Consider the following 27670-nt stretch of genomic DNA (forward strand, 5'->3'; position numbering starts at 1 on the left):
GGGCATAGGCTTCACAGCCTGCTTTCAAGGCCCAGCAGTCCTTCTACGTACCGTACACCTCTACATGTCACCACTTCGGCGCTAACACCCACCGTCCATACTGAATACATGCTAGGGATGTCTCATATAGTACTGGTGTATTGGTATTAGCGGAGGTATATTAGCGGAGGTATGAGTAAAGTCTGATTTTCCTGAATTCAAATCCTTAAACTGTTCCCTGCCCCCAGTGGGATTTGAACCCGGGTCCGTTAGGACTGTAGGCCAACTCTCTACCAACTGAGTTACCGCCATCTGCTCACTTTTTCTCTCTTCTCCACTAGTAATCTACCATTTTTATCTTTCACTCCCCTGCTAACGTCACTTCCACCCTGGCTTACTCTCTTCACCTCTTTCCAGAACATTTTCTTACAGTCTCTCCACTTTACACTCAAATTCCTTCCAAATTCCTCATCCACTCTCTTCTTACTCTCTCTTACTAATCTTTTTACCTCTCTCTTTCTTTCTACATATAACTCTCTTCCGCCACTCAACTTCTTCCACGCCCCTATTTCTCATCCATTCATTGTATGCTTTCTTCTTTTGTGCCACAGCCTGTCTCACCTCTTCATTCCACCATGCTGTTCCTTGCACCTCCCTCTGTCTTCTTTTCATCCCAAACACCACATCACATGCTGCACATATTTCTTCTGTGAATATCCTGCACACACCTTCCACATCCCCCATCTGCTCCAATTCATATTTGCCCAATCATTCTTCCACTTCTCTCTTATATTCTGCCTTTTTCTCATCCTCTTGTAACCTTTCCACTCTCCTTGCAAATACTCCTTCTTCCTGTCCTTCCCTTCTTCTATTACTCCATCTTATTTGGATCTTGATTCTGGCCACCACCAAGTAGTGGTCAGAAAGTCCACTCCCCCAACCTCTATAAGCTCTTGCATCCATTACACATCTTCGCATCCTTTCATCCACACACACATAATCAATCATTGCCTTCCTTTCATTCAGTTCACCACCCACCATTCTCATCACTCGCCATGCATACCTGTGGATCATTTTATGCCTGAAGAGGGTATTGGCTATCACCAACCCCCTCCCAGCACAAATGTCCACTAACGCACTGCCATTCTCATCTATCTCAGCAGGCAAACCCACTCACCGACTATTCCATCCACCTTCACATTCCCTACTTTACCATTCATATCACCGATCAAAAAGGCTCTCATTCCTTCCATATATATATATATATATATATATATATATATATATATATATATATATATATATATATATATATATATATATGTATATATATATATATATATATATATATATATATATATATATATATATATATATATATATATATATATATATATATATATATATATATACATATAATATATATATATAATTTATTTATTCATTTATTTATTTACTTTGAAGAGGGAAAAATTGGCAGGCTTCCTATCTTATTTACATTTTACTATTTTTTAACTCCCTGTGGCGGGGGGGACACAACCTGGCCGCATTATGGGGTGGTACTACTACTCTGCGGCCAGGTTGTGTTAGGAAGAATACTGCCACCGTATTCCCTGTGTGTCGTAAAAGGCGACTAAAAGGGGCGGGGTGAGGGGACTAGTGATCCCCTCCTCTGTTTTTTAGTTCCTAAAAAGAGACAGGTCAGAGAAAGGGATGGGGAATGGAGTTATCCCCGTACCCAGAAGATTGGGTCTATGAATGTGCGTGGATGTAGTACGATTGAGGCTAAAAGGGAGGAGATTGGGAGAATGTTTGTGAGAAGAAAGTTGGATGTGTTAGCTTTGAGTGAAACGAAGATGAAAGGGAAGGGGGAATCTATGTTTGGAAGTGTGAATGGAAGATTGTCAGGTGTTGATAGAGGAAGGGCAAGAGAAGGTGTGGCCTTGTTAGTGAGTCCGGAAGTACAGCAGTGTGTGATTGAATGGAAGGAGGTGTCATCGAGACTGATGTGGGTGAAAGCGAAATTTGAACGTGAGTTGTGGGTGTTTGTGAGTGCATATGGGCCTGGTAGTGAAAGAGATGAACAAGAGAGGGAGTCTTTCTGGAATGATGTTGATGATTGTCTGCAGAGTTTTGGAGCGAATGTGAATGTGGTAATGATGGGAGATCTGAATGCTAGAGTGGGAAATGTAGCAGTTGAAGGCGTAGTTGGTATGCATGGTGTGCCTGGAAGAAATGAAAATGGGGAACGAATGATAGCGATGTGTGTTGAGCGAGAGATGGTGATTGGGAATACGCTGTTTGAGAAGAAAGATATTTATAAGTATACATGGGTGAGACAGGAGGGTGGAAGGGTTGTTGATAGAGCTTTGATGGACTATGTGGTTGTGTCTAGGAATGTAATAGGAAGATTGTTGGATGTGAGAGTTCTAAGAGGGGAGGGTGGAGGTATGTCTGACCACTACCTGGTGGAGGGAAAGTTAAGAGTAGGTAAGAGATGGGTGAGAGCTAGGAGGGTTAGGTGTGGCAGGGAGGTTTTGAAAGTGAGTCAGTTGGATAAAAGAGAGAAAAAGATAGAGTATCAGGAGAAATTGAAAGATGAGTGGAGCGCAGTGAAAGATCAGGAAAATGGCAGCGTGGAGGAGGAATGGCAGTTGTTTAAGAGTGCTGTGGTGGGGCATGCAGAAGAGGTGTGTGGTGTGAGACGTGTGGGTGGTGGTGTAAGAAAAGGAAGTGAATGGTGGTGCGAGGAAGTAAGTATGGCTGTGGCCGAGAAGAGACGTGCATATGAAGTGTGGCTGCAGAGGAAGGATGAGATGTCATATGAAAGGTATAAGGAAAAGAGGAATAGAGCGAGAAGGGCTGTGCGTGATGCTAAAGTGACAGCAGATGAGAGGTGGGGTAGGCGGCTGACAGAGAATTTTCAACAGAATAAGAAAATGTTTTGGAAGGAGGTGAAAAGGGTGCGAAAGGGAGAGTCTGGGAAGGAAGAACGAGTAAAAGCAGAGGATGGAAGGATGTTAATTGAGATGGATGCAGTAAGGAAGAGATGGGCAGAGTATTTTGAAAGATTATTAAATGTAGAGGAGGAAAGGGTGGCTGAGATTGTGGCGGATGGAAGGGTGCAAGGAATAAATGTGTTGGGAGAGTTGAATGATTCTTTGATCACGAAGGAGGAAGTGGAGAAGGCAGTAAAGGAGATGAAAACAGGGAAAGCTGCAGGTATGAATGGGTGTGCTGTGGAATGCCTGAAGAGTGGTGGAGTGACTATTGTTGACTGGTTAGTAAGATTGTTGAATTTGTGCTTTGAGAAAGGTATGGTGCCAATTGACTGGGCAAGTGCTTGTGTGGTCCCGTTGTATAAAGGCAAGGGTGATAAGTATGAATGTACTAGCTTTAGGGGAATAAGTCTGTTGAGTGTTGTAGGTAAGGTGTATGGTAGAGTGTTAATTATGAGAGTTAGAGAGGGTACAGAGGGAGTGATTAGTGATGAGCAGTGTGGCTTTAGGAGAGGGAGGGGATGCGTTGATCAGGTGTTTGCTGTGAGACAAGTGTGTGAAAAGTATTTAGCGAAAGGCAAGGATGTGTTTTGGGCATTTATGGATTTAGAGAAAGCGTATGATAGAATTGATAGGGAGGCTTTGTGGACTGTTTTAAGATTGTATGGACTTGATGGTAGGTTACTAAAAGGGGTGAAAAGTTTTTATGTAAATAGTAGAGCATGTGTAAGAGTGGGAAATGCTGTGAGTGATTGGTTTCCCGTGAGAGTGGGGCTGCGACAGGGATGTGTGATGTCACCTTGGTTGTTTAATATTTACATGGATGGTGTTGTAAGGGAGGTGAATGCAAGAGTTTTAGGTGGTCTGAGTCTGGTAAATGTTGATGGCGGAGTTTGGAATCTGAAGCAGCTGCTGTTTGCAGATGATACTGCACTGGTGACTGATTCAGAGGAGAGATTGAGACAGTTGGTAGAGGAGTTTGGAAGGGTGTGTGAAAGGAGGAATTTGAAAGTAAATGAGAATAAGAGTAAAGTGATGAAGTGTACGAGGTTGATAGATGGTAGGGGGATGAATATAGTTTTGAATGGTGAGTTGCTTGAGGAGGTAGATTGTTTTAAATATCTAGGGTCACATGTTGCTGTGGATGGAAGAATAGATGCAGAAGTGAAGTTTAGAATAAATGAAGTAGGAAAGGTGCTGGGAGGAATGAAAAAAGTGTTTAAATGTCGTTCGCTTAGAATGGATGTAAAGAGAAAGCTGTATGAGGGTGTTGTGGTACCGACTGCATTATATGGGGCTGAAACATGGAATATGGATGTAGCAGAGAGGAAAAGTTTGAATGTAATGGAGATGAGGTGTCTGAGGAGTATGTGTGGAGTGACGCGTATGGATCGGGTGCGAAATGATGAAGTGCGAAGGAGAACTGGAGTTGTTCAGGAGATGGCTGGTAGAGTTGAGCAGAGGGTGTTGCGATGGTTTGGGCATATGGAGAGAATGGATAATGAGCGATTGGTGAAAAAGATAACTAGATCTGATGTGAGAGGTGTAAGGCTGAGAGGAAGACCACGAATAGGATGGATGGATAGTGTGAAGAGAGCGCTGGATGCGAGAGGGATGTCTGTCGAGCAAGGAAGAGTGGCTGTGCGTGACAGAAATAAATGGAGAGAAATTGTGAATAAATAAGTGATGACGCAGCCCTGAGGGGATATTCTCCCGCATTTGGTCTGATCAGCTAGTCAGGTCAGGTGCGGGTAAGGGGATGGGTATGTTATGATGTGGCAGGGGTAAACCAGCTCTGCTGTCGGGCCCTGCTGCGGATGTCACTGATTGCATTGCGCAGTTGACCCTTGTGCGGTGTGGTGCGGTGAGGATCTGTCCGTTCTCCCCTTTGGGGCTAAGATGTGAATGAATGTGTTTAAATGGATGAGTAAATGGAGAGTGTGTCGTCCTGTCTCGGCTACCTCCCTTTCCTTGGGGGAAGCAGCCTAGGTATATAGATAGATAGGTATTGAGATGCATTTTACTGTTTTCATTCTTGTTACCACCAGAAAATGTGTTTAGTTTTGGGCAGATATCTTGACATGATGATGTAAGTCAAGGGTTCCCAGATGGAGGGGAAATCTCCCCTGGGGGAAAATTTGGACATTTCAGGTAGGGTAAATAAAGAGATAAGACCCAAATGGGTAAAGTAGCCTTTTAGGTTGTTGGTTATAGAAATGATATATTTCACTGCAAATTTTTTAAAAAATTTAATTTGTGTTTTTTATGAATAATGTTACAATTATGGTCTGTGATAATTATCGAGCCACATAAACGTACAAAATCTCAGAAATATTCCCCAAACTTTGAAAAAAAAAAAAAATCACAACACCACTAGAAGTCCTGCCGTTACATGTTAAAAACGTACCGTGAATATAGTGATCCACATCCTTTGGGTGTTTGAGTGGAGGAGCGAGGATCTTCAAAGATTTTCCGCCAAATATGGGGAATGGCCAGCAAGAGTTTGGAACCTCTGGTGTAAACAAAAGCTGTATCTAACATATCCATTTCCAAATGTCTCTCCTAAGCTAATTAAATTCGCCTGTTGGCAACAAGAACAAGATAAAGCTCTTAGACAGTGCAACACCCAGGGCCACATCAAGACAATTTAGGCCCCCGGCCACCTCATCCAGAGGGCCCACCCCCCCTTTACTCAATCCCCCTACTTTTCTAAGGGAAAAGGTAGTTATACATATGTGAATTCAGTTCACAGAATCATAAACTATAAGGCAATATGAAGTGTTCTCTGTGATATTCAAGGTGCATACATTAATTAGCAGCAGTTGTAATTTGACTGCTTAGAAAAAAAAAAAAATGCCTTTCAATAAACTAAGTTCTGACAAAAACAAGACTGTAGTAATCAAACTTACTAGATGAAGTACTTTACAGATGCAAGTCTATGTAACTAAAAGTTAGTCCTTTGTGCTTTCATAGCAGCAAACTGGGAAACTACGTCTTCAATTACACGTGTTAGATCACTTTCAATGGACATGATGGCAAGGCACTTCAACTTACCTTGGCCCATTGTGGCATACTTTTCACTTTTCATCAATTTCATGTTTGAGAAGCTGCGTTCTGCTTCACACACTGTGACATGCAATGACAAAAATATTCTCAAAGCTATGTTGACATTTGGAAAAGTTGCTTCCAAATTCTGATTTTTATGATTTTCAGTACTGACAGCAGTGAATCCAACTTCTCTTTCAGGCTGACCATGAAATCATAGCGATGTTCAAATTCATCAGCACAGTCAGCATCAAAGTCATCTCTGTATTTTGATGTGAAATGGAGTACTCTAGCTGGCAAATGCTCTTTGTTTTGATCCGAGAAGCATTTTGGAAATGCAAAATCATTTGCTAGTCCTCTGTAAGCTACTTTACTTTGTGCAAGACAAGTCGATCCGTAATTTATCTATAATTACAGTGAAAGTTTGTACTCTGAACATCTTACCTGCTAAGGAGTCTGTGAATTTCGAAGTGGGGTTGGTGGAGGATTAGTGACCCTCCCTGTAAAACAATTAACTCTGAGCCCTTGGCCACCCCGTTTGGGATACATGGCGTCTGGCAATGAATGAATGAACCTTTCATCAAAATAACTTTTTCGTTTTCTAAGACGTTTTACTTCATACTGATAATGTTGGTTTATGCATGGCAAGGTTCTTTGCATCATCTTCAATCTCATCAAATTTGACACGTAGTTGCTCAGTGAACTCTTCTAAAGAATCGAGCAATGATGTGGCTGTCAGCAAATCAACACATTCCTTTTGCAGAATTAGGCTAACTTTATTGAACCAAATAAGTATTCTGTTCCATATTTTTGCCATGAAACCTGTTTCAAGCTTTTCTAGGCCAGTAATTAATCCATTTGCCCCTGACCTCATTAATTTAGGTTCCTCATCATTATCCACAAAGTCTTCAAGGTTTTCATACAGGCTTCTGTAGGTCAGGCACAGTGTTTTTGTTACCTAAGCATGGCACGACCATCTCGTATTTGACATGTGTTTTAAAGTGAGAATCCTGTTATTTTCATTTGGAGTGAAACCCATTGTCAAAAAGCCCAACATTGTTTTGACCCTGAGCGAAAAGCATAAAGTTTATTCAGCAAACCAAAAAAATTTACTGCCTCCAAACAGCAACTATGTACTCCTACGAGGTTCAGTGAATGGGCAGCTCAAGGTATATAATCAATGAGATTATTTACATCTTTGATTTTTCTTTGGAGACCTGCATATTTGCCAGACATGTTGGCAGCATTATCCAAAACGTCAGTTCTGAATATCTATGTCCAGTTCTTTCGATTTGTCCAGGATCTTATCACAGAGATATTCTCCTGTGTGACTACTGATAGGAAGGTAAAGCAACAACGGTCCACTGCTTCAGCAGACGAAGAAACAAACCAAATAGTGATTGCATGTTCATCAGTTCTTGAAGTATCAGGTGTAGAATCTAAGTATAAGGAGTAGTATTTTCCACTCTGATTGCAAACAATTGACAAAACCTTTTTACCCATTATCAAAATAACTTCAGCACAAATGGTGGAGCTCAAATAACTTGGATTACCTTTGTTTTTATTCTCATACCGTGAAAGGTGATCAGCCAGAGAGGGATCACACTTGCTTACTAGTTCAAGAACACCTAGAAAGCTACCATTATGGGGCGAACCTATAATTATATCAGATCCTCTAAACGCTAATCCACGCTCACTCAAAACCTTTATTACTTCTACCAAGCGCAAAAGTAATGAGTGCCAATATTTCCACTCATTAACAGTTTGATGACAGAGTCCACTATCAATACAGCTACTGATTTTTGATCGTTGTACATAGGCTAGAGTTGTTCTTCTATGATCCACTGAACATTCACGTTCCTCAAGAGCTCTGTTGGTGTGTGCCCAGTCACTGAAACCATGAACAGATGGTGAACTTGTAGAGGCATTAGAAAAAAGCAAACATGTGAAACAGTAGAGTTTAGTGATTTAGAGAAGGGCACCCATTCTCTCTTTACAGATTCGCCATTACTCAAAGTTCTGAAGAATGCAAACTTAGAAAGGAAACGGCGTTTCAGTTGCTTACTTGAACCATACGTCCTTAATGTGCCTTTAAACTCAGTCATGATGCTGACGAGCATTTGGCCCAATCTTTGGCCAGTAAATTTGAAGTTCCTGTGATACTGGTCTTCTCCATTTTCCAGGATGAGTTTCAGTGTACTGAATACAGTGACATTCCGTGTTATCACTTTGCTTTGATTGGTCAGTTGGATTGTATAATGTTTAGCGGAAGAGCCTGAAGTACTGCATCCAGCTGAGCCAGGCAAGTCCTCCACCTTTAATTGGTCAGTTGTAGAACTTGTAGGCGTAACATAAGGTTCAACAGACGAGGTAGTACAGCCAGGTAAGTCTTCATCCTTTTGTTGGAAAGGTGTAGCATCAGGATCAGCAGACGTGGTACAACAGCCAGGTAAGTCATCCTTTTGTTGGTCAGGTGTAGCATCAGGATCAGTAGTCAAGGTAGTACAGCCAAGTAAATCCTCATCCTTTTGTTGGTCAGTTATAGGTGTAGCATCAGCAGATAAGGTACTGCTGTGCAGCAATTTTTTTTTTCCTCACTTTGGATTTTGTCAAAAAACAAGGTAACTTTTCTTAATTTTTTAATTTCGGTAGAAAACTGTTGTTCTTTTTGTTTTTTGGCATTGCGTTTAGCAGCTGCACTTAAACCTTTGCCAGTCATTATTTTATGAACTGAAACTGACAGCCTGAAATGCAGAACAGAATACGATTAATGTCACTGATTCACCAATTTCACGCGGAAGTAGCCTAGTAGATTTTGTTCAGTACTTCCCCAAATTCACGTTATTCCCTAACTCTAAAGTCAAAAGCATAGAATCATATTTATTCAGTCACAGCGTACAGTAAACTCATGTAAAGGAATAAAATCCAAAGATAAATGTGAGTCAGTGTCACGCCGAACAGCTCTCACAGAAATTACACTACACAGTACACACCCAGGTAGGTAGCATATATAAGCTGCGATCGAACGTGAACACAACGGGACTGAACGAGTGACTGTTGACATGCGACATTATGGCTCAGAGGTGAGGGTGGGGAGGGGTGCGTGTAGTAGCATTTATATTTAGACAAAAAATGGCGTAGACGGAAAAATATCAGCATATATATTTATTTGAACTATTAATAATATAAATAATTATTATAATTAATTTGTCCTTATACATTAATGTACTAGACATTCACTATTTATGCTGTCGTGGAATGGGCTGCAAGATTTTTATTATTATTGTTATTATTATTATTGTTATGCTAGCCGTCTAAGGGTCGGTTTCCCGTCCCTTGAACGCCTAGTGTGCAGCTGGGTTTCCTTTCTAGACCGGAGCTTAGACAAATAAGAGAGAGACAGGGCACAAAAACTCAGGGCAACTCCGTACACGTATATTGACAAATTCTAGACGTGGAACAGGAAGACGTCACAAAACAGGAATCTAGGCAATTATACAGTATAGCATGTACTGAGGTCGGGAGTAGTAGTATCTCACAGGATACTGCTTGGACAATAGTTCTGGATAAAAGTGAATAGTACAATGAACAGCACTTAAGATGTTGGGCAGGGGAGTCGGTCACTGTTACTTTGAGGGAATTTTACATTGTGGTCAGAATAGGTAGCTTGCCTATTGGTCCTATGTCGCGGAAGAATTATATTACTAGAGCCGAGATACACATTCACCCAGGTCACTATAATCACTGCTCGGCTACTCTCGCTCTGTCACTGTTTCACTATTGGTCTATACTTCCGACACTATAGCACTGATAGAACTTGGGCTTAGTTTCCCTCTAATATCGTAACACACTGCCCGATGTCTAGGTCACTGTTTCACTGTCACTGCACTTCCACTGTCACTCACTGTCGGGGATGGGTAGGGTGGCAGCGATGGCAGAGGGAGGCGGGAGAGCTCTCAGCCCGGCTCCTGATGGGGGCTGAGCTTCGCCAGGGGCCTCCGTGTCCTGCAGCCATAGGATCACTCGTAGGGGAGTCCTCTCTTGTCCGGGGCTGCATGCGATGAAAGGCCTCTCAATGTCGGGGCTGGGAACTGGGGTCTGGCCCTCGGGACTGGGGCCGAAAGGTTTCCTGAAGTGCTCAATTAGGCACCTGATGGAGGACGAATGTCATCTGCATCGGGGTGGGGAGAGGTCTTGCCCGGGGGTCCTGGGGGTGGCCTTGGGGGCCCACTGGCTACGGTCTCCTGCCGTCGGGGATGCTGTCAGGAGTGGGCTGCGGTGTCAGCCTTCGTAGGAGCTCATTAGGTAGGGTCCCTTTGGAGCCGGCTGGGTGGAGAATGACCCTGGGGATTGTACATGGTCTCTCCACGGGTCCTCGAGGCTGAGGCCTACCTCCTGAAGGTTGCCTCACTGGTGGTGGACAGCAGGATCGTCTGTGCCCCCGCTGGTTGGCAGGTCTGATGGCAGAGTGCCCTCTCATAGTGGAGTCACAGGGGGCGAGGGGCTTTGGTGCTCCTCCCCAGCGCGGCTACCAGCCGTCACCTGGGCCTGACTCCCTGACGGGGATGCAGGCGAAGTGCGGATACCGGCTGTCACTTGCCTGTCGGCGCAGCTACCGGCCGTTGCGTGAGCCCCGTGTGGAGGACAACGTGCCAATGAGGAGCAGCTACAGGCTATCTCCTGCCGACGGGCATGGCTACTGGCCGTAGCCTGTGTCTTGTCCTTTGAGGCAACTACAGGAGGAGAGGGGACGTATCCTTCTCTCCCCAGTGTGGCTACCAGCCATTGCTGGCTCCTGTAGGGGGGTATAGCAGCACCTGATGGAGGAGCGGCTACCGGCCGTCTCCTGCTGTGTGGCCCAGCTACAGGCCGTGGCCTTTTAAGGATGCGGCTACCAGCCATCGCCTGAACCTGACTACAGGCTGTGACTCATAGGGGGGAACGGCTACAGGCTGTCTCCTGCAGGGCAGAGTGGCTGCAGGCCATCTCTGGGAAGCCTTCTGAGTGGCTACAGGCTGTCTCCTGAAGATCTGAGCGGCTACAGGCCGTCTCACAAAGGGCACGGCTACTGGCCGTCGCTGGGGTGCTGCTTGGAGCTAAGGAAGTAGCTCCACCCTGATCCTGTCGAGGGTCAGCTTGCCCACAAAGTAGTCTCTGTTTCCTGCTATGGTGGCGGTGGGTGAGTTCCGGGTCATAAGGGCGCGCGGCCCGGGCGGACTTACGTCCCTGTCGCCCAGAGTCGGGCCACGCTCTGTCTGCCCCTCCGTAGGCTCCTCCTGGGGGTGTTGTGATGCTGTCGGTGACTATACCCGGCATTTTAATTATAATTATTATTATTATTATTATTTTTCATGCAAGGAAGAAGGAACCAAAGGCTGAGCCCACAAAACGTTCCAAGAAAAAAAACAAAAACTATAAAAGAGAGCCAAATTCAAGATCCATTCATTTCGAGATCCCTGGACACACTGCGTTTGAGAGACTGGCGATCATAGGAAGTAGGAAATACAGACAGAGGGAGACAGTTCCAGAGTTGACATGTTGCATAAATGAAGGACTGGGAGTAACGGTTAACTCTTGCATTTTGCAGGCTAAAGGGCCCCCGACCCGGGCTCCCCAGGCACCATTCATAATACGGCCCTGGCAACACCCACACCCACCGACTGCTTAGGGCCGAAGACTAGATCTTGACATATTACCTTGATCTCTGACCTTTTCCTTTGACCTTGACCCGTGATTGGTTGTCCTGAAAATCGAATATTTTTGCTAAAATTTAAAGGATGCTTTGTGACTGAGGGAGCTACATTTATCATCAACACAATCATTACAGTACAGACAGAGGCAAAAGTTTGCCTACTATTCCATTTCACACCTAGGGCACGTCCGTCACCTGCTTCTCTGATGCATAATATCAAGAAGAAATATCTATCAACACAAAACATATCAATCCTCTCTCAGCCTAGGAATATTAACCAGCAGAGGAGAGTGGGAAATATAAGAGGTGAAATATTAGGTAAACCTTTGTCCTTGACTATACACAACAACCTTCACTATCACTGTTGTGGACCACCTCTATAGCTCCACCACACCCACCACATTCAGCCTCATCTTTATCACCTGAACTATATACCACAGCTATAATCCAGAACCATACCATAAATATGCAACAATTATACCACAGATATATTTGCATGTCCATCTTTTTTCTTTTAATGCAAGAAAGAAGGAACCAAAGGCCAGGAACTCGCAAGATTGTTCCCTCCAAGAAATAAAAACAAGATAACAGAGAGCCAAATTGGAGATCCGTTTATTTCCAGATGCCTGGATACACCGCGTCTGAAAGACTAGAGATCATAGGCAGTAGGAAATACAGACAAAGGATCACCGTTCCAGAGCTGACCTGTTGCATACATGAAGGACTGGGAGTAATGGTGAACTCTTGCATTAGAGAGCTGGACAAAAAAGGGATGAGAATTTGTTGCTAGACGGGTGTTATGCACCCACAGTAGTGCCGGAGGGATGCAAGCAGACAATTCAGAGGAGCAGGGATCATTGAATTAGCAATAGAAAAGAGATAGAGATGCAGCAATGAGGTGATGAGACAGAGGTTGATGGGAGCCAGTGGGAGGAGGAGAGTTAAAGAGACGAAAAACCTTTGACTCTTTATTGAGAAGAGCTGTCTGTGAAAAGCCTCCCCACACATGAGAGTTGTACTCTAAACAGGGGCGAATAAAACTCGTGTATAAAGTCTACAACTGTGCAGGGGTAAGGAAGTCATGGAGTCAGCTTAGCACACCCAATCTCTTGGAAACAGAGTTTATGAGAGGTAATATGATCTTTCCAAGATAAATCCCGAGAAAGTGAAACCCCAAGTATGTTTGATGATGCAGGATTGAGTTGGATATTGTTAAAAATTAGAGGATACTTCTGCAGAAGATTTTGTTGGGTTGAAAGATGTAAGAACTGAGTTTTTGATGCATTAAAATCAACGAGATTACTTTTACCCCAATCAGAGATATAAGCCAAGTCAGACATTAGGTGTTTGTTGAAGTAGCTGCTGAGATGGACCCAGCAGGAAACGAATGGACGGGTGAAGAGTGGAGTCATCAGCGTATGAGTGGACAAGGTTAGCCGTACAACTTAAAAGGTCACTGATGAATAGAAGGACGAGAGTTTGTGATAGCAGAGAGCCCTGAGGAACACCACTACCGATGGCTCTAGAAGAGCGGTAGTCATCTACAACAGCAGCTATAGAACAACCAGAAAGGAAGCTACAGTAGAGATGGAGGTCAGATAGAAGGATAGAAACCATGAGAGGCAGTTTGAAAATTAAAGATAAACACCAGACTTAATAGAAAGCTTCTGAGATGTCAAGTGCAATGGCAAAGCTTTCGTCAAAACCTCCAGAGCAGGATGACCAGGAGTCTGAAAGGTTGGTGAGAATCACACCAGTGGAGCGTCCCTGGCGGAACCCATACTAATGGTCTGAAAGAAGGTTGTGATAGGAATCAGGCTTTAAAATTTTTTTTGTTGATGATAGACTAAAGAACTTTTGCAATAAGGGATGTTGAAAAATTTGGGCGACAGTTACAGGGCTGTGAATGGTCACCCTTCTTTGGGACAGACTGAATAAGAGCAAACTTTCAGCAAAAAGGAAAGATACAAGTTGACAGACAAAGGTGAAAGAGTTACCTAGGCAGGGTATAAGCACAAAAGCACAGTTCTTGAGGACAACAGGAGGAACCCCATCAGCTCCAAATGCCTTGTTAGTACTGGGGCCAGTGATGACAGAAAATACATTTTAGAGTCAGCCATGAGAAAGTCAGAGGGGTTAAGCAATGGAGGAACAGCACCTGCATCGTCTAAGGTGGAACTGGAGGAGAAAGTCAGAGTGAAGAGTTCTGCTTCATCTAGAAGAAATAGCTACAGAGGCATCAGAGTGGAAAAGAGGGAAGGATGATGAGGTGAAATTGTTAGAAAGGTTTTTCGCAAGGTGGTGGGGAACACTGAAATCACCTAGAATGAAGATTTCAGAGAAAGGAGAAATTGATAGGATGTATTCCATTTTAGAAATAAGACAATTGAAGAATTTTTCATAGTCAGTAGAATTAGGGGATAAGTAAGCAGCACAGATATATTCAGTCAGAGAATGACAGGATAGCCGAAGCCAAAGAGTAGGGAATTCAGAAGATTCGTGGCCAGGAACACATGAGGAAGATATGTCGTTGCGTACATAAACACGACAGCCACCTTTGGCTTGAAATGAGTGTAGAGAATGTAGAAGGATACAGAGATGAGTTTGTTATCGGTTGTCTCAGACAGCTGAGTATCAGTGACAAAGAGAAGGAGAGGTTTAGAGGAGGAGAGATGGTGCTCAACAGAGAGAAAGTTAGAGGAATGGCCACCAATGCTGCAGAAATGAAGAAGAAATTAATCAGACAGTGATTCAAGGCATCTCGCTTGGTCGTCACCGGGAGAAGGGAGGATGGTGAGGGCTTTGATGGCCTCCCTTTCTGGGGATTCCGAGGATTGGTGATGGGATGCCATTTTCTGTAAACTTTTGAATAGGAAGTGGAGGGTGTAACGTGCATGTAGTTTGGTGTTGACAGAAGAGCTTGTATTGGAGAGCATGCTGGCCTATTTTCTGTATTACTGAAATACCGAAAATGTTCAGCAAAGGGACATGGTCACGTCAGACTCGAGGGCTGATGAAACGGGAGTTCCAGCTTTCCTGTCATCAGCTTTCCATCCACCTTGGGAGTACCGCCCTTCTCGATTGTTACTATAGCCAGACGCTTCAATCCCGTAAAGGGTGGCCACTAACAAATCTCCTCCATGTCGCCCTGTCCCCTGCCATTTCGCTGCCATCCCCCCAGCTCACACCACCTCCCTCTCTCATATACCTCTTCACTCCATCCCTCCATCTCATCCTCGGTCTCCCCCTCCCTCTCCCCTCCTCCACCTCACATACAGTCTCTTCGTTGTCTCTCGCTCTCCATCCTCTCCACATATCACTACAGCCACATACTACAACCATCATCTACATCACTAACAATATCACACCCATATACCACTAACTATATCACCGCCATATACGGTACCCCTAAATACATACCACTAACTATACCACAACTACCCCACAACTATACCACCACCACATCATACCACCCATACCACTGAACCACATCAATAGCACCACCACATCCACCACATTCAACCACAACATCAGCATCCACCACATCTACCCTTTCGCCACCATGACCTGCTCCATATCATATTCTTTACTAGTACTAGACGATTTTATTCAGCGCAGGGGAGAGATTTCCAGCCTGGAGGGGTTGGACGCAGCCTTTGTGAACTCTTCCACAGCCAGATGTCTCCTTGAGGCTGAAATAATCGTCTGTCTGTAGCGAAAACGAAAAAAAATACGTCTCAGTACTAAAGGTGTTGAGACGAGCCACAACTCCTTCCCCATCACAGATCACTAGTGTGTGTGTGTGTGTGTGTGTGTGTGTGTGTGTGTGTGTGTGTGTGTGTGAGAGAGAGAGAGAGAGAGAGAGAGAGAGAGAGGGGGGGGGGAGGAAGGGGTAGGTAGAGGGTAAGGAACGTGAGCACACTGATGCAAACATGACAGCCTCGCCAGCTGTACATGTGCTTCATCTCACGACTATTCCTGTGCTCATTACAACGCTATTTTAATTTTAACTTGGTTTTAAAATGCCATTTTTCCATCTTGAGTGCTGAGGTGTAGCAACAGCTTAACACTAAAATATTATACTAGTCCCTGAGGAAATGTTATGGAAAATGTGTAGAATCATAACATTGTCTGCTTTTGCCCCTGAGTTTCTCGAAATAAATTGCAAAAGGACGAAAATCTGGGCTAAGTTTAAAGTGGAAGTACTAGATTGGTGGTTGAAATGGAGCCTCATATTAACCATGTCACTCCGAACAGGTGTCATTTCCTCGGTTCTCGTCACCATAACACAGTTTTACTCAGCTTAGGGCATACGCCTCGCAGTGACGCGGTTAATAAAGACCAATGTATTAGCCCCCTCCAGTTGGAAGGCTCTACCCAAGATGAATATAATGGCCTGGATTCGTAAGAACACAGTGAACAATGCGTTGCTGGAGAGAAAGGGTTTTTAAAAAATCATTTTTATTGTTTTATCTATCTATCTATATATATTTATATACATACAGTATATTTATTTTTGTATATTATATATACCTTTATATATTTATATAAAATAAATTTATAATTTATTTATACATAGATATATACATACGAATATATATCTATTTATAAACATGGACGTATGCTCTGAAATTTCAACTGGGATGAACAGTAAGGGACAAGTGTTCACCCATATTCCACTATGTCAAATTACATTTTAGGGTGTTTGTCACTTTCCTCCCTTCAGGTTTCATGTCAATGAGCATCATGTACGAGTATGGCCCCTTATAGGTACACACACACACACACACACACACACACACACACACACACACACACACACACACACACACACATTGCGGGTGCCAGCCGCTTGCCTGTTTTCAAGCAAGTGTGAGTTTTTGCCCTCATCACCAATATGTTTACCATTCGTAGGGCAGCATGTGTGTTGCCGTCGCGCCTCAAGGTTTTCTTCCTCACCACTGTGCTACACCTTATATCCCTCTAACTCATTATAACCACTGTTCTTTTGAGACGTAAAGCGAACATTTCATTTAACTCATTCACTACAGTGCTGTCTTTCTGTAGTTAATGTCCGATACCTCCAGACGATTTTATGCAACATAGGAAAGATCTCCCATACTAAGCAGGCTGATTAGGCTGTATCTAACTCCTCCATTTCGAAAACTATCATCATAGCTGAACCGAATCGTCTGAAGGTAGCAATAATAAAATGATAATACGCCATCGAAGTGAAGGAATAACCGTCTCAAGGCACCATTTCCTTTTTTAGCATTTTTATATATATATATATATATATATATATATATATATATATATATATATATATATATATATATATATATATATATATATATATATATATTTTCAGTGTAGTTGTTGTTTCCTTGCAATTTCTAAGTTTCTGTTCTTATGAATATTATGAGTATTCACTAGACTTTTTGACTACAGCATTATGTTCTTCGTCAAAAATATATTCTATAGCTCTTGCTGCTGTATTGGACCAAAATAACATTATTATCATGCACTCCACGTACGATGGAAACCACAGACCTTCCGTAATGTGAGGAAATTAGCGATGTGGTGGTTAATATGGTTTCAATAGAGTTATATTTCGCAGGTTGAGTTAGGCCTGTTAGGATGGCTCTTGATTCTCGTATTGGAATTTTGTGCAGGTAACGCAAACTCCCTGCATACCGTGAAGAGATACGAGTAAATCATCAATCTTATCTGCTGGACCTAATGTACCTATGAAGTCGTGTAACCCAGCCCTGTTGAGACAGGTACCTACCGTCATGTCAATTACTCACTCACTGTAGCTGATGTGATCCCAGCTAATACCACGTTAGAAAAGAAGACCCATCCTCACTGCAAGAGGTACATCTGACTAACTGCTGGAGATTTATCGGATTCCGTTATGAAACAACGATCTCTTATAAGTTTATTAATACGTTTGGAGGACATCAGTTTCTTAGTAGAATCATATTAAGCCAAGTTTTATAACAATATAATCACAGAGCACTTTTTAAGATCCCTTTGGTAACATTATAAGAAATTTTAGACATGCTTTTACCTGCGATGATAGCCACAAGGTTAAAAAGCGGTCAGCGTTGTTGTTCTTCTTCCTCTGCCTCTGGCGGATTTGTTAAAAGGAGGCCTTTGGAGACATAAAAGTGGTACTATATACGATAATTTGACATGGAAAATTCAAAGCTGCCATCAGCTGACACCTGAGGTGGCGCCATCTAGCGACAACTTCAGTAACAGTGCTTAAATTAAGCCTATTGAGACATAAGAGTGGTCCCATATAAGGTTATTTGACATGGAGAATCCATATTTGCCGTCAGCTGACACCTGTGGTGGTGCCATCTAGCAGCAACTTTAGCATAAGTTTTCATTTAAGTCCATTGAGGTATAAAAGTGGTCCCATATAAGGTTATTTGACATGGCTAGTTACTCCTTACAGCAAATCATTTGAAACAAGAGCCTCGCCACAGGTACCAGAGCAATTCCACTCTTGTAGCTGTTAAACTACTAACAGATCCATATTTCCGAAGGAAACCTCAGATCATCCTTTTACTCACAAACTGCGCAACGTTAGGGTAAAACGTACAGTTTAAAGCATCAAAATATCATACATCCCCTTATATAACCGATATATATAGATTCAGCAGATATGAGAGGAATTGCCAGAAGACTCAACACCTCAAGTGTGCACCTGGATAGCAGTCACCCAAAGCTGGTCCACCTGAAGATCTGCCACCCAAAGCCCTCCCACCAGGAGATCAGCCATCCTGAGTATTTCACTGGATAAAACTGAACTGGATTTCCTCTGGAGTACAAACCACAGACTTCCATGAAAAAGTTACAGCAGAGAATCATGCTCTTTCAGAACGACTCATCTGACGGCTTTCTGCTGTTTCTCCAGTTCAGCTCATTTACTCCAGGTATATATGAAGCCATTTCTGAAGGAATGGTCTAGAACAAGGAAAAAAAATGCACTCAATATTAACCTCATATTGCTCATAGTTGTTTGTCTGACATTTCCACACAAACCTATCGTTAATTTTGGATTGCTATGTCCAGTTCATCCTTTTTTTGACAGCTCTCAGCACGCATATACAGCTTCAAGGGTCTGTTTTGTTGAAACCAGATAATAACTTCTGTGGAGCAGCCACATCGCAAGGGTAAGATAGGGGTGTGGAAGGTACTGGGTGCCGTGGCAGCTCCACCACACACTACAGACAATTCTAGAAATTCTAGACTGGTATCGGACCTGTGGGTGGTCACATATGGAGTAATGAAAGCTTTGTGGGCGAGTTCGGAGATGAGTTGTAGAGTAACATGCAATAATATGGATCATGGTTGGCTAGCTTAAGGTCAGTGTTTGCCAGATTAGTAGGGCGATGGATTAAGATGTGAATGCCATGGCCAGCACAAACTCTTGAAGTTGTGTCACCCCTGATTGCCCACCCGAAGATCAACCACCCTCAGTACAGCTGGTGTGGCTGATCTTCGGGGGATCCTGTGAGAGACTGCCTGTACTGTTATTCTACGTCCGTAATCTACTGAAACCGGTGAGGTATGATATAGGTTATTCATGCAAACACCAGTCGATTTCATTCACCTTTGCAGAGACTTCTGTTGGAGGGGTTCAGTACAGCCTTCATGAATCCATTCACTATCACAGACTAGTCTCAGAGTGAATTTAATGTTCTGGTCATGGGCTGATTAAAACGAAATGTAGGTCAACGAACTGAAGAGACTAACCATTCATGGCCACCCACATTCACGTTTTATTATGCCTTTCAGTTTATATTCTTCAAGTTATCAGTTAGTATCTGAACGAGGAAGGGAAGCGAGCAAGATAGAACTCTAATCAGCATGTGGTAGTCTGTGGACGCTACCACGCACACCACCGCATGTGTGCTATTCCAGAGACTGCAGCGGCTTTAAGTATAGTCGCGTTCAGGAGAAATGATACACGTCTACTCGTTTAGTGTACTATGATATCCATTACTGGTAAGATTTAGAACTATCCTCCACTTATTGGCGCATTGGTGACCAGTGCACTAGGCAGTAAGTGAAACGGTTCCACATCTCACTAATAATAGACTCTACAGTAGAGAATATGAGCAGATGTGTATTCCTGCTTATGAACGCGGCTGTACATTGTAGCAAAGGTTAAGGAGAAGTAACAGGTGTTACTTAAGTGAATTTTTTTTGTTCGCCACCATATTTCTGAAAGACAAAACAAAAAAAGCACCAAATTGAGCATCAATACTGGGTTGTCTCAGGAATTACCAAACAAATCTTAGTGCATCGCTGAAAACGCTATGGAGAAGTAAAATGTTTTACTCGTGAGGCAGTTTACAAAATAATACACCACCATATTGCCGAAAAAACCTCCTATTATTTAAAACCAACACTAGGCTATCTAAACACATTAAACCTACGGTGAATCTGCACATCACTGGAAAGCTTGTGGAAATAACTGGTGTTGCTTTTCTCAAAATTTGTCGCCATATTACTAAATTTAACACCAAAACTGAGTTATCACAGAAGATATTAAAGCTAAAGCAAATGTATCATCCTGCATATACTGTGTGTATTTGAGAGATATTTTGTTATGGTCAAATGCTGGTGTCCTTCCATGACAACTGGCCTTGAAATAAATTAACTTATCTGTAACCAAACAACAGACCTCAACCGGATTTCTACTTTTATTTTATTTTACTTTTTTAACCCTCAACCCTCTCATCTTCAGTCTTATTTACAATTCCTGTTTGTAATCCATTGCTCTTATCAGTGTTGGCACAACTAAAACAAATCATACAATTTCTCTTGCTGTTCCTGACAAATGTTTTTGTTGGATGTTTACTGCAACTCGTGTAGTACGCCAAGACAGGATGACCACCTCGTTTTTATGAGTACTCACAAAAAGAAGCAAAGTACCGGTATGTTATAAGACTCTGTTGTTTTAAGTTGGAAAAACTGTACAAATAATAGCTGCTTATGTATCGTGGATCCTTGTCAGCACTGAAGGCAATCCTCGAGTCATCCAGGGCGTATGTCTTGTCGAAAGTTCGTATTAGTTTGAAAGAAGACTGAATAATGACAACTGACAGTACTTGAATAGGCTGTCATAATCTGCGACTCTCAGCTTAAAAGGAGGTGCAGGAGAAGGACGGTTTGACGTGATGGCACCGATATAGCCGGGCGGATCGGCTGCCTGGTTGAAAAAAATGCTTCATTTTATTCCCTATCTCCGATAATGGATTGCAGAAGGGCAGCTTCATCCTGCAGTCCACCAGGTTCACGTACAGATGAACCCGAGACCACACCACCAACCTATAATGAGCACTCTTGAACTCCTCAATTCTGTGACAGTTTCGCATTATATGATCAGACCCACTACTGATGGTGGCTTGGTGCACAGGTGCAGCAACTGTTGTATATTTCCAACAAGAACATCTGAGACGGCACGGCAGGTATTCTTACAGTATTTGTCTAAGAGTCTGTGGGAAGCTGGGTGCGAATTCCCAAGTTTCCGCTTGTGCCCACTGATGTGCCTCCCTGATGTGTTACTCTTATGTATCAAAATGTATGGGGTGTATATTATATTAGCAAGATTTTGGTGTTTTAAAGAGTAGTCTTTACTTAACACTATACAAGTGCCGTGTAACTTGTCTCAGGTGGGCTTGCTAGTGTGGGTAAACGGAATAATCTCATCAGAGGCTTTTTCCGAAAGTGTGTGTGTGTGTGTGTGTGTGTGTGTGTGTGTGTGTGTGTGTGTGTGTGTGTGTGTGTGTGTGTGTGTGTGTTTAATAGCAAAGTTTAACAGCAAATGTTTACCTAAGATTTGCTGTAAGTTTACTAAATAATCATTAATAAACTTGTCTAAAATACACCACTGCTTCCTGATGAAATTGGTCAGATCTACAACAGCCAATCCTCTAGTACTCGTTGCAGAGGAGGGTGGGGCTTCGTTTCTCACCCCACATCAATTCAGCCACAATGGCAGACAATCTTATTCAGTTACGGTGCATCCCCCGCAGCTCAAGTGTCAGCCGCGGTACACCAAGTTGGTATTTTGTGCCGGCTGGCATCAGACAATTTTATTAAGGTCAGAGGAAACCATGACAACAACACGGACTAAAAAGTGCCTTGATTTACACTTGGGCCAAGAATTAAGATTAAGTAGCCAGTAGTATAGTTTCTCTAATGCAGGTCGACGAAAACCCTCGCAGCACAAAGGTGAAAGTAATGCGTATTTCCCCACCTTGCTACACCAACAATGTGATAATCTTGGGGGGTATCTCAATTTCGTAACTGGCCAGGTGACAGGATGCAAGAGCGGATAGCCCAGTCGGTAGCCCGTCTCGAGTGAGGGACACTCGATTGTCATTGTCACGACTAGCTGGCAAGTTAACTGACGCCCTCACATCACGAGAGAGTAAAAATAATAATGATAATAATAATAATAATAATAATAATAATAATAATAATAATATTAATAACGAATAAAGAAAAGAAAAAATCAATCATCTGTGGGTGATCTGGAGAACAGTGTTTGTGAAAATTATGAAATCTCATTTAACATCAGCTTAGTACTGTTACAAGTATCCTATGTCGTACTGTTGTCTGCATGGGAAATCTCGTAGCGCCTCTTTCTCTGATAAAATTTGCATTCTCCACCTGCGTACGAGTGTTCTCTTGTATGATATTTGTCATATTAATATTGACACAGTTTGCACCAGTAATATTATAGTAAGTGGCTGGAGGAAGACACGTTACAATTTCTCCAATGCCAGCTGGAACGCCGACCTATCAGACTACACACTGCCCGCCCTATCCATTATGTGGCGACAGGCTGGACCATCACGGCCTTAATGCGGGGGCATCGCTAAAGTCTGTGTCAGTGAATAGCTTCGCGTCCGAAAAACTTCAATGAATGGCAGGTGGATAGCGCTGTACCTTGAGATGCTTCTATATCTAAAAATGATATTCCAGATTCAAAAACGTCACTAAACTTGTTCTTCACACCCTGAGACGTCGGGAGGTTTACCTGTGGCGAGTAAAGTCGTCTGATGTGAGCCAAACTGAATGATTAAGTTATTCTCCGAGGGTTCAAGGTTAAAATGTAGTACAGCTTCGCTGGACGCTAGATACTACTAGAAAAATGCTAGTAATAAAATATCGCTGGAAAAGTGCTATAATCTACAGTATACTGTAGGAAGAAAAATTCTGTTGCCTAGCATAACATTAAAAGTGCTATAATCTAGAATATTGCATCTACAGCATCACTAGGGCCTAGAATACCGTTAGAAGTGCTATAAGCCAGAATATCGCTAAACGTGCTATAGTCCACGAGGATACATAGTTAAAAAAAAAAAAAGTTATCTTCCCCATAGTATCGCTAGAAATATACTAGTCTCTTGAATGTAGCTTTACGCTTTGGATGGTCGCCTACTGGAGGGAATGGCTTTAAGTTTAGTGGAAAAACTGCTAAGCTGGTAACCCTGGGTCAGCATTGACGGGGGTATTATTGCTTAAGTGGCCACAAAACCTTCCGTCAGTTTGGTACTTTTCTATGACTGTTTTTGATCATGTACGAGTATGACAGATTTCCTTCTCTGGTGTTTCTTTAGCTTATCACGTTGTACCGAGGCCATTAACGTTTAAATGTGTACTGTAGGTTTAACAGGCTCAAATCAGATGACATTTCATTTGCTACTCATGCTGCTGCCACACGCTTTTATTCAGCGTATTGAAGATCTGTAACTGTTATGTGAAGGGATTGGTGAAGGTTACATCCAGCCTCTCCAGTGCAGAAAATCCAACCCATGCTTAATAAAATCGTCTGTAAGCAGGAAGAATTATGTGGGAGTATCACGCCATCTGACTGAAGGGGCCGAAATAGGCGAGGTGTACTCTGAAAACTCAGTAATGGATACAGTATAGTTTAGGATGGATTTTGAACATTATGACACTCGCATTGTCGTCAGCTTGGGAACCTTTCTAGTTCCTCATACTTTGGCACTCATTTTGCCTATTACAATTTATTATTATCATGTCTACCAATCATGTCGCTTATTTATCGATACATATTTCAAAAGTAACACCTAAGAATACAATAACGTATCAGGTACATAAATAACTTGGTAGGGATGCGGTGCTGGGAGCTTAGCGGACAAGATTACAGGACAGTAATCGAATTCTCGTGGGCATACAAGGCATTCTGGCACATCTTCTTTACCAGTGCATTTAGGCATATGGCACGTTGGTATTCACTTGTACATTAGTTATGCAATCGAAGTCGGCATCTAGAAATATATCAATACCATAAAAGAAAATAGTAAGGTGTAATATTCTAGATAAATCGCCAAGAAAGGCGAGGTATAAAGCCTCCTTACCTGACGGGAATGCAGGTCCAAGTGTACTGAACTTAGGTGTGAGGGCAGTATTTCTAGCTGGTCTCATGGGTTGGGTAACGCATTTTCTTCGGCGATGTATTTTGCACATAACATGCAAAAAAAACTATTGTATGTTACTGATGGCAACTGTATCCATACTGAACACATTTACATGGTTCAGCAGGGAAAGTCCGGTGAATAAGATGGGAAATAAATTGCTACGGGAGAGATACAACGAATCCCCTATACCATCCACAATCTATCCACGTAATATGACAGGTTGGGAGGAGCGTTATGGGTGGAATACGAAGCTTTTGTAGCTTTTCTTCCTTAATTATTTATTTTGCACATTACACTTTAACGTTCCCTTGACGCTGTTTATGTCGTTTTAGTATCGACACAGTTTGCATCAGTAATGTAAAAGAGGATATAAAGGTACAAAGCAAAATAAATCGTTAAGAAGGGCGTGTTACGAAATCTCCGAAACCACTTAGAATGCTATCCATGGTCCGAGGGATGTCTCAGTCACTGTTAGGTTAGGTTAGGTGTGGAATGTTATTATTTTTCCACTTTTAAGCCTCAACGATGCCCGGTTAAGTCATTAATTTTTCAGTACGCGTTAATTATTTCACTTATGAGAGTTTTGTAAGAAAAATGCTTTAAAAAATTATAACATGAAAGTTTATATATATATATATATATATATATATATATATATATATATATATATATATATATATATATATATATATATATACACACACACACACAAGGGGGAACCGCAAATTCCCGGACTTATATAAATAAAAAAAATCTTGACAAAACTTGGAGTAAATCCATTTTAGTTCCCTTCAATATATTCCCTTTGAAAGCTATACACTTGTCCCAGCTCCTTTCCCAGTTCTGGAAACACTTCCTCTAGTCGTCTTTTATCACTTTGTCCAGAGACTCTTGCTTTTTTTTTTCCCCTGGGTTTCTTCTTAAGTTGTCAAATCTTCTGCCTTGCAGTTCTAACTTAATCTAATCTTGGGGACCAAGAAAGAATCACAGGGAGCGAGATCTGGCGAGTACGAATGTTGCGTAGCAATAACGACTCTGTATTTGACCAAAAACTGCTGAATTGACAATGTAGTGTGTGATGGGGCGTTGTCATGGTGCAAAACCATTTCAGGATGCGCCACTTCTCTGGACGTTTGCGTCTGATGTTTTCCAGTAGACGCTTCAGCACTGTATTGTAAAACTGCTGGTTCACAGTCTGTCCACGGGAAACGAATTCTTTATGGACAACTCCCTTCATATAAAAGAACAAGCACAACATTGTCCTGATGTTGGAATTGACCTGACGCACTTTTTTCAGTCTTGAAGATGTTGGTGTCTTCCACTGACTGAACTGGTTTGGCATCATACCCGTAAACCCAGGTTTCGTCATCAGTAATGTCATTTGAGACATTCTGGGTCATTTCTCAAGTGTTCTACCAAGTCCTGACACGTTCGCATGATTTGCTTTTCCATCTTCTGTCACAAGATGGGGGACCAATTTTGCCGATACTCGGTGTACGCTAAGATCTTGTGTCAAAAAACGTTGGATTGAACGCCAAGAAACGCATGCAGCCTCCACTAGTTAGTAAAAAGTGAGCCGACGATCGTCCGAGATTGCCTGTCGAATTTTCTCGATGTTTTCAACTGTTCTAGAGGTCGGAGGACAGCCAGGACATGGAGCGTCTGGGACTGACATGTTGCCATTCTTGAAACGCACATACCGTTTGTAGACTTTTTTCTGTCTTTCATAGCTTGCTTCTTGAAAGCCTGCACAAGCACTGTCAGTGCCTCAGCTGCGGTTTTCCAAAAAAAGAAGAAGAAAAAAAAAAGATAATGCACTCATTGCTCATTCAAATTTGTCATTGTGGTTTGGGAACAAAAATCGCCGAAGTGGCATGCACAAAAAAAATAAATAAATAAATAAATAAATAAAAGTAAAAAATATGGGTTCGACTCTCTCAGTCAGATGTCACGAGGCAGAATAATTCACGTGACTGCACGTAAGTGATGCCTGCCAGCACAACGTTGAACTAAAGTATTTCTTTTTCACGCACGATTAATCTAGTCCGGGATTTAAGGGCCCCCCTTTCGTCTCTCTGTCTGTCTGTCTCTCTCTCTCTATATATACACTGGCAGGAATACTTGGCGTTGCCGGGAGAAAAAGGTGAACAATCTAATCCTGTTTGTTCTAGTTCAGTCTTTCTTTCTACTCCAGAAAGACGATGTACCTCTTATGCTTTTGAAGAGGGATTATAAGAGGTCCTGGAATTTTCTGTTTCAGTTTTCGTAGACTAACGCACAGTACTTGAGCGCACTTGTTTACTGTTACTGGTGACCTCAAATGACCTCCGACCGGCGACCTCCGACCTCGGAGGTCAACCTCACATAGACTATGTCCGAACCGGAGGTCATATGGGTCCCCATGCCAAAAATTGGACTGCTGGGTCCAGTTGTTCGAGCGTCTATTATCGGTGACCTCAAATGACCTCCGACCAGTGACCTCAAATGACCTCGAGTAAGAGGAGGAGAATTAATGAGACGAAATGCCTTTGACTCCACCCTGTTGAGAAGAGCTGTGTGTGTGGAGAGCCTTCCCACACATGAGAGTTGTACTCTACATAGGGGAGAATAAAACCCGTGTTTAAAGTCAACAACTGTGCAGAGGTAAAGAAGGTACAGAGTCGGCTAAGCACACCCAATCTCTTGAAAGCATATTGTGCAAGGGAGATAATATGTTCTTTCCAAGATAAATCCCGGAAGAATGAAACCCCATGTGTATTTAGATAAGATGCAGAATTAAGCTGCATATTACTAAAAATTAGAGGGTACTCCTGTGGAAGATTTTCTCGGGTTGATAGATGAAAGAACCGAGTTTTTGATGCATTAAAAACAACAAGGTTAATTTTACGCCAATCAGAGATATGAGTCAAGTCAGACATTAGGTGTGTCATAGCCTCATCTCTTCTTTGTTGAAGTAACTGCTGAGATTGACGCTGTGGGAAGCGAATGGAAAGGTGAAGGGTGGAGTCTTCAGCGAATGAGTGGATAGGGTATGGGTGCAGCCACACTTGCCCTCGAACATTGTCAGAAACATTGCTCCTGGCATGTTAGATTCATGCCTCAAACATGTTAGCAACATGTCACAGACATGTTATGGGCAATGTCACGAGCATGGTTTTCGAGAAAGTTACTGACATGTTGGAAACAAAGGTGAAGTAGTCATATGGTCCAGACTTGTGAGAGATTGTACCCAGCAACATGGCGATAAGAGAGGATGCCTTACTTGTGGCAACTGCAACAGTTGTATTATTTGCACAGCCGGGACAAAAAAAATACGTGCTCGTCAGCGATTTTGGGTGCGTCCATCACGTAAGGCAAACCCCTATGGTGGGGACATCATTTTGTAAATGACCTCGTTAGAGATGACATTGGACTGCCACTGGTGCAAGTGGGGGATACTTCAGAATTTCGTAATTTCATTAGGATGTCAGAGACAGATT

Source organism: Coenobita brevimanus, chromosome 110 (assembly GCF_032717465.1).
Source record: "Coenobita brevimanus isolate Jiangsu-jjx chromosome 110, ASM3271746v2, whole genome shotgun sequence".
NCBI lineage: Eukaryota > Metazoa > Arthropoda > Malacostraca > Decapoda > Coenobitidae > Coenobita > Coenobita brevimanus.